Source organism: Bactrocera oleae, chromosome 4 (genome assembly GCF_042242935.1).
Source record: "Bactrocera oleae isolate idBacOlea1 chromosome 4, idBacOlea1, whole genome shotgun sequence".
NCBI classification, from domain to species: Eukaryota; Metazoa; Arthropoda; class Insecta; order Diptera; family Tephritidae; genus Bactrocera; species Bactrocera oleae.
In genome coordinates, this window is record NC_091538.1 from 59860789 (window position 1) to 59877266 (window position 16478).

Below are 16478 nucleotides of genomic sequence, written 5' to 3' on the forward strand. Positions count from 1 at the left end.
TATAATAAACTTATTGTAATGACAAGTACTATATTTCTAAAAAAAAGATAGTGATCGCCAATATTTTTTTGGAGTTTAGAAAATAGAAAGTATATAAAAGAAGCATACAACATATTCATAAATATTTGCCTAAACAATACTTTAATTTAATATCTCTATATATATATCTATATTTAGTAGATTTTTTAGCACAGTAAGCCTTAATAAAGTTGACAGCTAGTTAGACAACTATCCCTCTAGGAAAAGCTATACATTTAAAACAACATCCACCAGCGGAACTTTCAACAGCTACATGGAGGGTTAAAAAATGATTGACTAAATCTCAGGTGATACTTCAAGCTGCCGGAAAACCTGCAGTATCTTCTAGGCAGAAGTCTTTTTGCTAATAGCACAGGAAACGACATAAATATAATAATAAAGAATATCATATATATATACGTCGATAGCAGGTTTTGAACAGACTGCAGGACGGTTGTTAGCCTAGGCAGATAGTCACAGGACGTTATTAACGCTGACACATATAGAAAGTGCAGGGAAGTAGGCATGAGAGAACGTCTCTCCACTTCTTCCGCTTCTGTCCGGCCTTATCTAGAACTTCGCTTAGATATCTAGTAGCTGCTCAATTCAAAGGACATCGAGCGTTAACGTTTAGTCCATCTGGCATTACAAAAGACTTGTATGGCCTGAAAGCCAGCCGGTGTTAACCAATCTAACCTTAAACTACACCCGTTACAAACATAAGCACCATGTTGCATATTAGTAAACAAAAAAATATTTAAAGGTATTTAAATGACATGTTTGTATGCACTTTTAACACAATTTTTATTTTCCTGTTTTCTTTGTGACCTAAATTCTATTAAAAAACGGCGCGGCCAATTAAGCGACGAACTTGTTTTGCTTCTTTTGTTTTGAATGGAAATTTTTTCTTAAAATATTAATTGCATTCGATTTTGAAGATTACTCAAGTTTACTACACGGATGCGGATGAAATTGCGAGTGTCCAAAAATTTGAATTGAACAATGCAAACTCAAGTGGTTCAGGCACAAAGGAATAATATAATAAAATTATTATAATAAAAAATATATATTCTATATATGTGAAAGTTCAATAAAATATATATTGATGAGACATTCGTGTGCTCCCCAAAGAATTATTGTGAAATTTTGATGGACATTTTTTTATTTTTATTTTTTAAATAATAATAGTTTACCTTAAAAAGCAATACTTCAATATCAATGTATCTAAAAATGGATCAAAGCTTTGGATTGACATTGGGTAGCTATACAGCTGTTCAGTGCTATTGAACCACTCATTATCAAAAACACGAACACTAAAAGCAGTGTACTATAGGTTGTGCTAATGGAATGCTGCTAGTTAAGAAGCACAATAACCATCTATGAAGGTCCTACTGGTTGGGCTATCGTATAGGAAAACATCTATACTTCCACTTGACAACGAGGAAACTGCTTTATGCAGCAAAAAGATACATCTCAGACAATTGAAAACTATTTGGAACATACTAGAAGGGAATCAAAGCTTTCGAATACTAGACGATCGCCACTATCAGCTTTATTTTCAAATTCTCTTAATCCTCTGGCAGTGATTTTGCAGTTTCAAATGGCAATCTCAAAGAAATTTAATAACTAGAAAATTCGTTCAAAAGGTTTATACTATCATTTTTAGTTTGTATGTCAGCTATATGTTATAGTGATCCGATATCGGCAATTCTAACAAATGCGCAGCTTCTTGGGTACGTGTGCAAAATTTCTGATCGATATCTCAAAAACTGTGGGACTAGTTCGTGTATATACAGGCAGATGAATTCCTCATGATTTTCGAGAATACATTAAAATACGATTGCGACTAAATTTAGCACTTCCTTACTTCTTTTGTTTGGCATTTCACCAGTGAATAATAGTGATGACATTAATACGTATGATGCGGGCGTATTTTAATGCTGCTAATTAGCGCTAAATTCCATGCTCTATTGCGCTTTAAACGCGTGGAGCTTCTCGGAATATTAGAAAATAGTTCTATAATAGATAATTTGAAATCAATTTGCCATATGTTTGCAAATATGTACATTGTGCAGTGATAACATTATTGTGGAATTTAATATCAGCTATTAAGCACATTAATAACAAATCTGGCTCTAGCATCATATCTACTATTCACTAATCTAAAAGCTTACTATGTTTAGTTCATTAGTTAGTTAAGATAACAGCCAAAACAAATTGATAATCAAATCAAATAGCAAATCTATCCCAGTTTTATTTGTGTTACTCTGTTACAGCCAAATTTTTTATATAACTTTACCCATATGAGTAATTTTGTGCTTACTACAAATATATTATATATACTTGTATATATATAATATATAAATATATATATAAACACATTATGATGGCACGGAAGATTATTAAATTAAGGTGAAATATATACTTACATATATACTATGCAATGCTAAAGACAGACATATGGTTTCCGTACTACAATAAAAGCTCAGGAAATCATGTATTGTACCATAGCATAGCAGCATAATGACACACATATGGTATTCAAAAAGTTTGACATTCATCAGCCGATACAAAAAAATTAAAATCAACTAAAATAAAATAAATTTAAAACAGGAAAATGAAACCGAGTGATGAAGAAAATGAAATATCTTATACTATCTCTACGAGCATTAAAAAGAATCAAGCAATATAAAAGATTGATTTCAAGAAAAGCGCTTTGCAACAAAATTTTTTTCAATTTTTGTTTTAGATTTTTTTCGTTCATTTTAATTTAACATTTTTTTTTACATGTCAAAGTGACAGAAAACATATGATTCTGGCAGAAAAGCTTACAACTTTGGGGGTGTGCAGTACAATTCATAGTAGTACATTACAGAACATCACATAATTTCAATAACTTCTTGAACCTATTGTAGTACAGAACTCCATTTGTTTTGTAACAAAAATTGAAAATACGGTTGGCACATATATGGTTGCATAATGTTTAACTTTTTTTTCCATTTGGGAAGTTTTAAAGCTTAGCTCTCGGAAATCGCAGCTTCGATTCTACTATCTAAACACAATTATCTAAGATCCAAAATTTATACAACTATAATCAAGAGTATTACATCCAAATCATACCCTGAACAGCTTATTTGTCGGAATTGCCGATATCGCACCAAGTCAAACACAAGTTGTGTAGAAAACTTTTTTATTTGACAAGATATGTTCATGAAACGATACAATTTCCAAAAAAAAGTTTTGAGATCGGATCACTATAGCATACAGCTGCCATACAAACTGACCGATCAAATCGAGTTCTTGTATTGCAATTTGTTGATTTGTAAAGGGTATTATAGCTGATTATATAAAACATTTTTTTGGTTTTGTTTTTGCTTCATTAGCGTTTGTAGCCTGTGATACATATCGTCTCACATAAGCCACTTGTTATTAGGAACAAAAATTGTTGTGTAATTTGTTTTGTTTTTTGTAAAATAATCGACTGAGTGAATGAGTCCATTCAAATAAAGTTTTTGAGTACCACCCTAAAGTATATATGTTATTGCCGACATGTGTATATGGTGTTTGTTTTTGTGTGCAGATAACTGCTGTTCACGGCACACAAGTTGACAGCTGATGTTTCCTTTGTGATAATTTTCAGCTGCTAACTGTTAGTTCCAATTAAGTAGAGTGGGATCAGTTTAAGTTGGCTCAAGTATTGAATGTGATATAGATCTGTGCTATACTAGGTCAATAGTTCTGACGGAAGAAAAATTGATATCAATAGGTAGTCAACTTGCTAAAGGGTGTTTTTGTCGAGGTATTGAACTTTAAGTTGGCATTACTGTTCAAGATGGTAACCGATTTAACAGCTGTCAAGTTATTTATTCTCAGTTTGATTTTGGCAATTCATCATGAATAGATTCACGCCTGAACAACGCTTGCAAATAGTGCAATTTTATTTCGAAAATAATAGTTCTGTGCGGACACGTTTGGTGACCGCCTAATTTTACATTTTGGACCTGTGAATTGGTCTCCAAGATCTTGTGATTTAACACCGCTAGACTACTTTCTGTGGGGTTATGTAAAGTGATTGGTCTATGCGCATAAGCCACAAACCCTAAACCATTTGGAAGGCAACATTCGCTGTGTTATTGCCGATATACGGCCACAAATGTTGGAAAAAGTCATCGAAAATTAAACGTCTAGATTGGACTACATCCGAGCCAGCTGTGGCGGTCATATGCCAGTAATCATATTTAATATGTAATGCCACAAGATTATCTTTCGGATAAATAAAATTCATGTCAATCGAATAATCCATCGTTGTTTTATTGCAATTTAAAGTTCTGTACCTCTAAAAAAAAAACACCCTTTATATATGCTAAAGTGATATTATGAATTTTAGATATTACAGATTCAAAATTTCTATAATTTGGAATAAAATAATTATATACTAGGATTTATCGAAACTTTTTCCTGCCTGTAAAATACCATGTGACAGTCATTTGTTGTTGTTGAAAATTTTGTAAATCTAAACCGCATATGCTTCCGAATTGCGATTACGTAGAACCCGATTGTCGTGACAGTTATGATATTCTACCTATGGTGTGATATATCGTTGAGCACTCATATTTATGAAAGAATCTTATATCCGAAAAGAAGTATTTGTTCCGTCATAAAATGTTGAAGAAACTATTATATCAATACCGGATGTGTCGGTTAATTTAAACTCGTCTGTATTGAGAGGTACAATAATTAAAAAAGTATGGTTTTATAAAATATTGATTACCTGGGATGTCCCGACATATTCAGTACTAAACACAAAGCTGTAAGTATCCAGAAGAAACAATTGATATTGAAGGCTCTTGTAAATATCTCTAGTTGAGTATGATCGATTTATACCGTTGCCTTGTCCTTGTCAGATAAAAAAATCTTCCCAATAGGAACTTGATTTTGATCAATCAACTCGCATGGCAGCTTTATGGTCCGATTTAAATCATATGTTGGGAGGTTGCGGTGTTGCTTTAGATAATAACCTATGTCAAATTTCGTGAAAACATGTCCTCAAATAAAAAAGTTTTTCATACAAGAACTTATTTTGATCGTTCAGTTTGTATGCGAGCTATATGCTATAGTGGTTCGACATCGGCTGTTCTCACAAATGAGTAGCTTCTTAGTGCAAAATGGATGTGTTCGAAGTTTCAGATCGATAGCTGAAAAACTGAGTGACTATATAGTTTGCGTGTATATAGACAGACGGACACTTTCTGGTTGTTCTAATCTTCGTGGTTCATGCCTTACCGTGCCTACTTTTTACTTAAAGCCACTTTAAAATCTATTAGTGTTCTTGAATTTATGCTGGAAGCAAATATTAGCCAGTATTAATATGAGTAGTCAGTTATCTAAATATCAATGAATACTTTTTATCATAAAACTAAGAAGGTGTACTACGTTTATGGTAAGGAAAAAATAACTTATTACGTTTATATCTTTAGTTAGGCTCTCTTACTATCATAATTTAAAAAAATCGGAAACCACATATTTTAACGAAGTAACGAATTTATATTTAGACTTCCGTTCGACAAGCTAACTTTAAAGCGAATTTTTCGTTGTACATGGTATATATTTCAATGAATATGATCTTCAGTCGAACTCAAGCCTCACCTATTACCGAAATGATTGTCAGTAGTGCGCCCACTTAACTCGGTAAATACAAGTTGATTGTAATACGACTATAATTAAAACCACATTTCACATGCGTAAATCCACATCAAAGCAATGTGTTTCGTTATCAGATGCTGTACATTCTTCAATTACAACTCTCACTTGCTGATGCATTACCTTGCCGTAATCAACAAGTTCACCACATAACAACAAGATTCCACAGTTTGGCAGTTATATTTAGTACACTGTGGCAAATTACTATAAAAAGACTTACACCGGAATAACGTTTTAGCATTTTGAGAATTTTTCGTCGAAATTTTTGTTTTCGCAATTTTGCATTTACATTTTTACGATCTTTAGCGATGAGCTGAATTTCTAGTTTAAAATTGCTGTTTTTGGAGTGCGAAAGTTCTGAAAATACTCTTCGACCACCCTCAATGGTGGAAATTATAAACATATGACTCCTAACTTTTTCAGTATCCACGTCAATATCGATCGTCTAAGTGGTAGATAATAGGTGATGTAACAATGTATTTCTTGTTTGGGACGAACTTTCTGTGACTACGTCATACCGAGATATGAGGCAGTCAGTAGAGCTCTCAGGTCATGTGCTTTGACTTCAGTAGAATACTTCAATGGCTTTAGTATTTTGTATTTCGCCTTGTATAAGAGAGAAATGAACTTCTTAGACAGTTTTATAATTGCTTGACTCAGTATCATTTGGATCCTCAGACCTTAAAATTTGATCAATATAATAGACATCTTATTCATTTCTGTTTTTTTTTTCTTTGAAAGACAAGCTCCTGCATATAGCACACCCTTTATATGCATATACATACATATATTGTGTATTTGCGTGTGTGCGGCCACATTAAATAGTCGAAATGTTTGCGTCATATTTTGCGTTCACTTCTAATCAGCAATGTTATATGTAAATATGAACATGCTCCCGTGCTCATATTGAGCGTGCAGTCGCCTGAAGAATTCTTCGAATAATTTATTATTTATATTTAGCTACTGGGCGCCAACAGTTGTTGCATAACAGTGAATAATTACAATGCTGCGGTAACAAACACACGCTTACGTAAAGGAAGGCGTAAAAATTTAATCGCATATTGTTTACTACAAGCTCCCCTTCTTTTCATGTCCTCTTCTGCACATCCACTTTATCTCTTCCCTCACCTTCTGAATATGACTTGAATTATTCAAGTACCACTGTAGGCGTATGTGTGTACGTGTCATGTATCGCATTTCATTTATTGAACGCAATCGAATATTTAAAATGAAATTTCAAAATCCGTCTATCTATGCACTTTTGAAGTTGGTATTTGTTTACGTTTACGCAGACACGCAAATATGCCTTTTGCAAACAAGCTGGCATTCAAATCATTTGCTGCCACTAATCGCACTCAAGCGTGTGTGCTCTAACGGTGTACACTAACTGTAGTCACCGTTACATGAAATTTTTGGCATCTTATTGCCTTTCACGCAGATGTTGCTGTGGCGCCGAGGGAGTGGGTGAAATTCTGATTATATCTAATATAATTGGGAATTCTCGCGGTGTCAATATATTGCGAGAACAATTTCATTGCTTAGTTGGTTGCTAGGTAGCTAACACCTGTGTTATTTAAATGCGCATAAGCTTAGTGCAAGAATATGTATAGTATAGGGGGAGCGTAAGTTGAGAGCATACCTATGTTCGATATGAACAGTAAGTGAAATAAAATTCACGTTCAGAACTGCTTCGTTAAATTCTGACTGAAAGTCTTAAACATAAAAAAATTATAGCTTAATGATGCACCCTAATGTCTTAAACATAAAATATTATTGTTAAATGATTTACCCTATTATACAATTATATGAATTCACCTTTGAAATAATATATCTTCTTTATGACTTACCTCTGCCACTCTTTTCCAGAAAGTTTTAAACAAGTTTTGGTTGGTTGGTCGTGGCAATATTAAAGTATTTCTCGATAATTTAAGAGCTAAATTTTTTTGAAATTTTGCGATAATTAAAAACTGTGTACTCTTAATGTAACTATTTTAGTAATTTAGAATTGGATTTTTGAATTGATTAGTGGTGTTTCGAAACGTAGAGAAAGAGGTAATTCGATATAGAAAGGGACAGAGAGAGAGAGAGAGTGTGTGAGAGGCAGATAAAGAAAAAAAAACCTTAACTTTGGTTGCACCGAAGCAATAATACCCTTCACAAATACAAAGGTTGCTTACAAGAACTTGATTCCGATCGTTCAATTTGTATGGCAGCTATATGATATAGTGATCTGATCTGAACAATTTCTTTAGAAAATACATTGTTACCTTAAACATTAGCTCATGCTTTATTTCGTGAAGATACCTCGTCAAATGAAAACATTTTCCATGTAAGCACTTTACACCGATCGTTCAGTTAATATGGCAGCTATATGCTGGTACGATCTAAACAATTTATTTGGAAATTACATTGTTGCTTAAGGAAACAACTCATGCCAATTTTCGTGAAGATAATACGTCAAATAAAAATTGTTTCTATACAAACACTTGATTCCGATGGTTCATGCAGATTCTTAGTGAGAAAAGGATAGGTGAAAAATTTGTTATTATATTATTATATATACAGACAGACAAATGTTCGGACGGATTGACAGACGGACATGGCTTAATCAACTTAGCTATTCATGCTAATCATTTATATTAGTATATATTTTATAAGGTCTCCGTCGTTTTCTTCTGGGTGTTACAAACTTCGTGGTAAACCTAATATACCCTGTTTAGGGTATAAAGACGGTGGAAAGGAGAAAGAAATAGTGTATGAGGGGGAAACACGTAAAATATAAACAGCAGGAAGGGCAGAGAAAGGGATAATTCGCGTTTGAAGGAGAGAGGAGTGTGAGTGAGAGTGAGTGATGACAGTGCTTGAAATAAAAACAGAAAGAGATAGTTCAAGGGAGAGTGTGTATGAGAGGGGTTGAAGGGACTATGGGATTAAAGAGTAAAGGAGATAGAAATAGTATATGAAATAAAAACGGAAATAAATAGGTCGAGGGAGAGTGTGTAGGAGAGAGGTTTAAAAAGAGTATGGAAGTAAAAAAGATAGAAATAGTGTATGAGAGGGGAAAATATCGAAAACTAAGAACACAAGATAGAGAAAACTCAAAATTTACCCTCCATATTTTTCGGCAAGAAAATTCTTCTAATACACCCACAAACACAGTACGAGAAATCTAATAAAAACATACATTTTATTAACCACTTATTGTAAAAACAACATTAAAAAGTTAAAAACAACTTTAACAACAACACCAAAGTACCGCTTAACTAAATTTTGTCGTTTATAGAAAAGCAAAGTTTAATCGTAAATTTCGGACGCTATTTTTTAAAGCCATTGTGCGAGTATGAGCGAGCACAAAACAATATGTTACATTGTATGCTTTTAGACGCAAGGGCGCAAGTACATATCTAACGGCAAAATGTGACCGAAATTTGTAATTTTGAATAGCGCTTATGGCATTGTTCTTCACCTTAACAAATAAAAGTACGCAATGTATACAATACTTATAAATACATGTGTATGTGTGTGTTTGCACGTAAGCACTTGCTGTAGGTGTTTTCAAAAGCTATTTATGTGGTGAAAAAGTTGATAACAATGTAAAACGACGAAAAGTTATTGCTTCCCCATTTCTTTCAGTTGTATTGTTATTGTTATTTGCTCTACCAAGTTATTTGCCAGTCACACCAGTCTTTTGATTTTGTTTTAATTTTGTTGCAAAGATCGTAAGCAACAACAGAACTTTTCAGTGAATAAAAGTGTGAACGAGAATTATGTACATATGTACAATACATATATACGATATGAGTACATAAATTTATATGCAGATGTTTTTATGAGCGAAGTGCTTAAGTTTTGCGAAAAACATATATGTATAGAATCTAGCATATTAAAATAATATTTCTATTGTTATTGAAGTTTGAAAGTCAAGCTCAAGGACTTCAGCAATGATACTCATACTTGTATTCAAACATTTTACCCTTAACGGAGTTTATTAAGTTTGCCACGATGTTTGTAATACCCACAAGGAAATTGCGAAAACCCTATTAAGTATGTCACGCTGATCATTTATATATACATATACATATGTATATATCAGCGTGTCGAGCTGAGTCTGTTTAGCCGTTCGTCTGTATATATGCGAACTAGACGTTTTCTATCCAAGAAGCTGCTCATTTGTCGGAGCCGCTGATATCGGACCACTATAATATATAGCTGCCATACAAACTGATCGATCAAAATCAAGTATTTATATGGAAGACTTTTTAATTTGACAACATATCTTTATGGAATTTGATATAGATTATTATGCAAAGCATGGCTATAATCTCCAAAGAAATTGTTCAGATCGGACCACTACAGCATATAGCTGACCGGTTAAAATCAAGCAAAAATTTTTTATATATTTTTACATACAGTTAGAATTTTCAAAATATCGATTTTATTATTATTATCTTAATGCACATATATTTAAGAATACACACAAAAAATTTCATATCGTTCCGGTGAATATTTTCGAAGTTACACGCCAATTTGAAAAGGCGTTTCAGAGTGCTTTGAAGTACAAGCTCGGAGCGGCAGCGCGTTTTTCTCAGAATGGTGTTTTCAAAGTCGGTGACCAACATTACTCGAAAACGGCTTAACCGATTAGTCTTAAATTTTAACACGAGCTTCCTAAATATATTTTTAGTAATTAATCGAAAATTTTTTCTCCGATAAATCTTTTTGTTTGTATAAACAATTTAAGGCTAAAATTTCGGTGAAAAATATATTGTTTTTTGGGGAAACCGCCATTTAGTCAAAAAATTATATTTTGCTTATTACTTTGATTAATTACTAGATTTAAAATTACTTTAACGAAATCTGTTTGGTTTTTTAATTTCAGATGATCCAGTTCAAAGATAAAGTGGTTATCACAAAACGTTTTTTTTGAGGGGAGCTCCCGGGAATCAGCTGTAGCTCTTTTAAAAACAATTTTTTTACTAGTACTAAATCTTAAAATATAGTTAAAAGATACCATAATATGTGTATAAATTTTTGGATCAATAAATTTAAAAGTTTTATCAGAAAAACTTTTGGAAAATTCAATTTTTTTCGGCCTTCGAACTGTATATAACCCCTTTATGCTATAAGAAATACACCAATGAGGAGTATTCCAGCTTCGGGGCAGTCGAAGTTTTGGAAATACTTCCAATACCGAACGTATTCAAAAACTACTTTTGGGTCAATTTGGATAATGGACATATTAACAGGTTTATACTTTTAGTGCATACTAATTCTTAAATGTGGTCGGTCTTTCTTTCGATATTCCTTTTCAACCAGCCGACCAACTATGTATGTCATGATAGAAAGAATGAGAAAGGTTAACTTAGAGAATCTGTCAAACTTTCATAACAATTTGTTCATTGTTATGCTTGAGCTACGGCATGAACGAAACGAACGTTCAAGCCATCATAGTAATAAAATAAATATATATATGCTTCCTCACCTTTCGTCAATGACGTCCCGAACTAATGTCTCTGTCATCTCTGTCAAACGTTCTCTAGCAAAAATCTGAAACTAGAGGAAACTGTCATGATCTTTTTATCAATCATTTTTGAGTAATTGCACACAAAAGCATTTTTCTCCCTTTCTCTCTCTCTTTCTCGCTTATGACTTCATAACCTTAGTGCTTAGCTGTCAAATATACGCTAAAGTAATATTTTAGTAACTGTAACGCCACCGCTAGAATATTTAGCTGGCATTATCATTAAGGAAATTTAACACAAACTGTCATAATCTTTACTTCCATCATGATTTTTCTTTTATAGTGGCACCCTAGTGGACAAAAGAATAAAAAAAATTGAGTGTTTTAAAAGAAGAAAATGAACAGTTCTGAAGCAATTTTCGGGGATAATAGTCAATTTAATGATATTTTCAATATTTTCTCATTATAATAAAAAGTGCGCCTAGTTGAATGAAAAATGAAAGGTTGGTGTTTACGGCTAGTTGCTCAACTGTTTCCAGTCTCCATCCAATAGGCTATAATTCAAATAAGTTTCCAGTTTGTCAAACAAAAGGCAGTGAGGTTAAGCAGTAAAAACGAAATTTTTTACAGGATATATAAATATTATTATATATATAAGTTCTAACTTTATAATAGTTATGTTAATATGAAAATAATGCTTTTCAGCAGAAAATATAAGTTTTTCCACTCTTTATAAAAACCAAGTTGACCATTAATTAGTGCTAATTTGACCATTAGTTAGTGCTAACGAGCTAAGTTAGACGATTAATGAAGCGAATTTTCGGAGAAATTGTTAATATTATTGTATGCTGTTTTATGATTAGATTAAATTTCCGTTAACTGTTTGTATTAGCAATTGAAAGCAACTTATGATTGGTGCAATTACCGGCCACTACTCAAAATTGCTGGAAAAATAAATGCTGTGTAACTAAAAGCGATTATCTGATATAAAAAAAGTTTTCGCAAAAATTAAACAGATTTATGTAAATTTGTATGTTTGTATGTCTGTAACTTTTTTCAGCGACACTGAAACTGAATAGAACTGACAAAAGAATCAACAGTTTGATAGGCACTGCTAAAAAACTGTTAGATAATTTTAAATTTGAGTAATATCATTACATTGGTAAGGCTCAAAGGTTAGTATCGTAAAATGAGAAGGCGTCACTAGAATTAAATCCATATGCTTTCTAGTTAGATCTAACCTTTTAAAGGTACACTGATACAAAAAAACATTTTTAATTTAGCATGGAACAATTTTCATAGAAATATTATTATAATTATGTAGAAAAGTGTGAAACCATTGACCGCGACTATTTAATTAGTGTTATTGCAATGTTTGACGAACGAAACTGTGAAAAAGTGGAGCCATTTAAAAAAAAAAAACAAGAAAAAACGTTAACTTCGGTTGTGTTGAAGCTATAATAACCGTTACTCGAGCACTTCTTATAGCAACTTTAGGTATAACTTAATCTGAAAACGTAACCGGCCAAAAGGTTTGCATTCAACGGAAGAAATTTGTTAAAATTTCGGGACGATATCTAGTGAAATAAAAAAGTTTTCTATGTAGGAACTTGATTTTGATCGATCAAATTATATGATAGCTATATGCTATAGTGGGCCGGTCTGAAGAATATATTCAGAGATATAGCGCTGCCTTGCCAAATTTTGTGAAGATATTTAGTGAAATAAAAAAGTGTTCCATACAGAAACTTGATTTTAAGCGATCAGTTTGTATAGCAGCTATATGCTATTCTAGTCTGATATAGGCGGAGAACACGTCGTGTGCAAAATTGATGATAAATCAATCATAACGATGATAAAATGTAATCAATTGGATTGGGAATTGTTTACATAACCACGTTATTCTCCAGATTTGTTCAATTGGATCTTTTTTCTGGTCTCAGACCACGAGAGAATGCTCACTAGAAAAAAATTTAGCAATGCTTAAAAGTAATTGCCGAAACGAAGACAGATGTTGTAACAAAAGACAATTTATTCTACCAAAATGGTATCAAAAAGTAGGAATATCACTATAATCGGTTAATTGGCAACTTTCAAATTTAAAATTATCTTTTCAGTTGGCTTAGAATATGCAAGAGCACCTAACTATTCCAATCAATCAAGATATTTCATCTTTCGTAACTCCTCGTGAAACTGATAACTCTGATAGATACGAACACTTGTATAAGGAACATTATATTAATCGCGATTATTTTAAAGCGTTAAGGCGTCATAAAGAACCGTTAAGTGCATACAACTTTTTCACATGCCTATTAATGCGCTTCAGTAGCCTCGTTAGGTAGCCACCTATCAGCCGTTCGCATATAATGTAAAAGTATATTTAACGTATATAGAAAAATTTCAAGGCCTGCAAAAGTAAAACGTTAAAATATTTACTGTTACCAAAAAAATGTCGAGTGTTGTTAACTTTTTTTATCACTTTAATATTAAATGGACATCCATTACGCGCTTGACAAATATTTTTACTTTTTGTGTTTTGATTTTTACATTGACGCAATGTTCAATTAATAATTTAAGCGCCATTAAATATTTCAATTTTGCAAACTGGTTGCTACTTCGAAGAAGAATAATTAATTGTTGCTATCAAAGCGAGTTGAAGTTTCAACTACCGCATATCGTGTGAAGCAAGCAATCGCCAGACGCAGCCAGCTTTAGCCAGAGAAACAGTGGGGCATCTCTTGTGCACTTGTCCTGCATTGGCAAGGTTACGCGTTAAGCATTTGGCGGCCTCACGATATGAGATATTGGAAGAGGTATCGATAGTGAGGCCACAGAGTCTATTGAAATTCGCGTTAAGCGCAGGCATCCTAAAGGATGACTACTCCTCATGGACTAGGTAATAGAACTCACTCCATCTGCTATCGCAAAGGACCAAAACTGGTCTATGCGTGTCTTATTAGGCTACCAGACTAACCTAACCTAACCTTAACTTACATACTGGCTGATATATATTTCATAAAGTCAACGGATGATCACAGATCACTATATTGGGTAAATGGAGGCTAGGGAAACTACTTAACCGATTTCATACATTTTTAACACCAGACCACATTATTATTAAGAAATTAAACGTGCTATATTACATTAAGATATCTCAAACATTTAGCGATATTTTTAATACAAAGTCAATCGCAGGCAATGTGTTCTTCATATTTGGTATCTGGGAATTATAAAAATTAAAGTCAGATTTCGAACCTTTTTAGATGAGTGTTTGTAAGAGTTTCAGAGAAACCGCTAAACTGAGAATGTAGAGACTTTAGTTTCTAATTCATTTGCCAGAATATAATTTGTCTAAAAAAAATTATAACATAAACATTAATTCCGGTTAGTTCATTTCATTGCCAATAACCGATTACTTTAAATAAAAGCAGTTAGGAAGCTGTTTCCTATTTGAACAATGAAAATACTTAACAAAAAGTAATTGTGGTGTTTTATCGCTTCGAAGCTCATAAAAATTAGCAATCGATGAAATAAAAACCATTGTTATAGTCCAGTACATTTTATTAACCGAAAACAGAAAAAAGAAAGAAAGCAATTGAATAGGCACTGATTGCGCTTGATAATGTACTGCCATTTCAAGTAAAAATCATTTTGACATGTTGCTAAGTAACCAAATTAGGTGCTCGTTATATTGTGTGTAATAAAATATGAGAAAATCGCATTTCGAAATTCTCCAGCAAAAACGAAAACATGCCAAAACAACAAAGATAAATAATAGCGATAATAAATACCTGTTCGGCAGCACTTTGATTTCAAGCAGCGTTTAGTTTTTGTGGGCAATTTCAATTTAAAGTCTAGTGTCTAGTTAAAGCATCGAAATTCAACTTGTTTGCATTTCAATTTGAATTATGCATAAAAATTTGATTATTAACAATGATAACTTACCGCATCACAGCAATACAAAATGCGAAATGTTGGCGCCAGTGATGAGCTGTAAACAAAAAAAGAATGAAAAAGCAAAATTAAGATGGATAAAAATCAATTTTAGGAATTTGTAGATTAAGATTAAAGCATCTAAATGGGCTCATTAGCTGTTCGGTAAATGCGAAAATGTCGATGTAGATTAGATAAACGGAAAAAATAATAAATTCACCTAATCGCTTAGATCGCGCGATTATAACGCCAATAATATTTATGCACGAAGAAAAAAAAAGTTAAAAAAAAAACAAAAAAAATACAATTTTTTATACTCTTACAATGAATTTCATATGATCGTAATAGCTATATGTAGGTTTTTAGCTTTCGAAAAATCGCGATTTATAATAAAAATTATAAGTATTCACGATTTCCGAATGGTCCATTTCTTTCAAGGTGATCCACACCACAACTGAACTTGGTGGAAACCTTGCATTTCACACCGCTACCTCAGTAATGGCAGTATTATTTGACGAACCGGGTAACATGATGGAATGGACGTGGTCATGCCCAAAGCAATTGTGTTATTATTAATCATAGCTTAAATGCCAGAAATTTATTTACTTAAATTAAGTAACAACGCAGACGCAATAGTTTTAAATATGGATTAGTTTACTCTAGTGGATAATGCGCATCCTCAGAGACGCAATATAGTGTGTACTAAAGATGCTATTGCTACTGTGGAGCAGAGTATCGAAGAAGACCCGAATGAGTCCATCCGCTATCGTGCGCAACAATTGGGGATGTGCCCATCCACTTTATGGCAGAATTCGCGGCATGCAACCAACAAACCAATCAATTTGTTGAAAGAATCTTTTGGTGAACACATTATCTCGAATCGTGGGCCTGTGGCGTGGCCTCTAAGAAAATTAATACCGCTGGACTATTTTTTGTGGTGGTCTATACAGCCAAGCACCAATTGCTGCAAAGAGTGGTCAAAAATTAAGCCGGTATTTGGTCTCAATTCTTTCTTCGATTCTAACCCTATCTCAACAATTGTGGCAAAACGCTTTTCTTTTATTGGTTTCTTCAGTTTTGGGAATAGGAAAAAGTCGCAGGGAGCCAAAGCAGGTGAAATTGAATGGCTTGAGCCAATTGTTATGCCAACATCCCCTGCAACTTCCCAAATAGTGGTTCGACGATTTTCAAGAACAATTTGTTTCACTGTTTCGATGTTTTCTACGCTTGTTGACGTGGCCGCATTTACAAGATGCTTATCGTCATTAACATCTTCTCGACCTTTTGTAAAGCGTTTGTACCACACTATAAAATTAAGATAAAAATTCTCAACCACAACTTTTTTAAATCATTAATTAACAGAGAT

The 16478-nt window shown here is 33.0% G+C and overlaps 1 protein-coding gene across 2 annotated transcripts in view; it reads right to left on the bottom strand.

Annotated features, from left to right (window-relative positions):
* Positions 1-16478, bottom strand: part of LOC106622154 (G-protein coupled receptor dmsr-1) — a 255903-nt gene that overhangs the window by 142414 nt on the left and 97011 nt on the right. For both annotated transcript variants that reach the window (XM_070108720.1, XM_070108721.1), the window contains one exon: positions 15125-15170. The gene's annotated coding sequence lies outside the window, so the exon portion shown is untranslated. The remainder of the gene's footprint in view (positions 1-15124; positions 15171-16478) is intronic.